The sequence below is a fragment of the Dendroctonus ponderosae genome, unplaced genomic scaffold (genome assembly GCF_020466585.1).
Source record: "Dendroctonus ponderosae isolate FM_Combo_2020 unplaced genomic scaffold, Dpon_F_20191213v2 Dpon_F_20191213_8, whole genome shotgun sequence".
Lineage (NCBI taxonomy): Eukaryota > Metazoa > Arthropoda > Insecta > Coleoptera > Curculionidae > Dendroctonus > Dendroctonus ponderosae.
Genome location: NW_026019016.1, coordinates 396,397 through 398,276, shown reverse-complemented (window position 1 = coordinate 398,276; position 1,880 = coordinate 396,397).

Sequence of the window (1,880 nt, the reverse complement as noted above, 5' to 3'; positions counted from 1 at the left end):
TCTTTTTTAAAGACAAAAATTTTTGAGGCGAAATACCCAAAAAGAAGTTTGTAAAAATGAATCCGCCTCAACAATATAGAACTTATCTACAACTGAAGTACTTTTATTCGTAAAATACTTCAGGTTTCCACAATTTGTGGAAAAAAAGTTGATTTATAGTGTCAGAAAAAAGCTGAAGCTTTTTTGTACTTCTACCCCCCCAAATGATGAAATTCTGACAGTTTTAATTTCAGATCAAAATTACTAAAGTTCCTAAAATTTACGTTTGAAGTTCAACCCTTTAGAAATAATTTGTAAAAAACCGTACTATTATGCCCCTCTTCAAGAGGCGTAGCTCCGTTAGGGAACATTTTTCGATACATGTTCATTTGAAAAAGTAATATTATTTTTGAGAGTAAATTTTACAGTTTCAGTTTGGACACCTAATTTCGGCACACCCTGCATATATTTTCTTCATTCGTATTCGTGTTAAATTATAAAATATAAATTTTGTTCAAGCATAAAGAACATTTATCTTGGACATTATCGATAATAGTCATTAAGAATAGGTGATTCGGGATGAAAAGTACGTTCAGATATCTAATTGCATTTATCTATGACGAACATCAAGTTTTGTTATTTTTAGCATTATTTTTGAGTTGGTTTCATACGGAAAACAATTTTATTATTAATTACACGGAAAAAAGTTACTCTTCATAATTAGTTCTGGATGTTATCCATTCTAAACTACAATAGTTCGATATAAAATTTTACTCGCATACGACGTTTGTCCGAAAATATGAATATTGCCCAACAATAAGGAACATTAATTTTTGAAAATATCGAAAATTATAAATCTTTATTTGTTAAAGGTGTGTTTGTTACTTTTTCTCTGTTAACCTCTATGTTGCATTATTTTTATGATGCATTAAAATAATAGATAAATAACAAAACAACAGTTGATGTTTATCATAGATAGGTGCTATTAGACATCTGAACGTACTTTTCAGCTTTAATCAACTTTTCCTAATAAAAATTATTGATATTGTCAAAAATAAAGGAACTTTTTATATACGTACGTCGGATACGACTGAACAAATTATCTGATAATTTAATTTCTTGTTTAAAATTAATAAATTTCCCATATGGTACCAACTTTATTATTATGTAATGGGACCTTAACTTACATTTCTATTAGCAGTTTTATATTTTATGGTCGGAGTTTCAACTTTTAGTTATAGTTATGGGTTAGTTAAAAAAGCTTCACATGTTTTGAAGCTGAGGTACCAAACCTCGCATTTTTGTTTGTTAAAGTCAGCCATAAAATAGCAGTTTCAAACCTCCGGGCGTACATTTTTAAGTGGCTGTAATATGACTGACAGTAAATCTATATGCTTACTAATGCTAATAATATGGGTTCTAGCTGAAATTAGCGATTATCACGGCGGTTTTGGATGTCTCGACGAGAGTTAGAGATCTGGTGGTTTTCAAACCTTCACTTCGTCACTTTTCTGTAATCCCACGTCTTTATATTTTTGTATTACTCGTATTTATATACTTTTGTATGATTAGCAACAATTTTGGGCTAGGTAATGTTTATTGCAAGTCCTCAATGTTTTATACCCGTTTTCACAGGATGTTGCCACTGTAAGTTTTATTTTTCAAACGTCTAAAATAAAGAAATTAATATACTGTATTTACTTTAATAAGGTAGCGGGTAGAAACTTCCATGTCATCGCAAGGAACAGTTCTACTTCAGGGACGCAACCCTGCCTACGCAAGCCTTGCTGTCTCCTCGTACATTATTTGAGGAAAGCAAGTCCCAAACCATAGATCCCAACCAACACCCTCATTCTTAGCACATCGTTACCCCGTCATCAACTAACTAGTCAAGGTAGGGC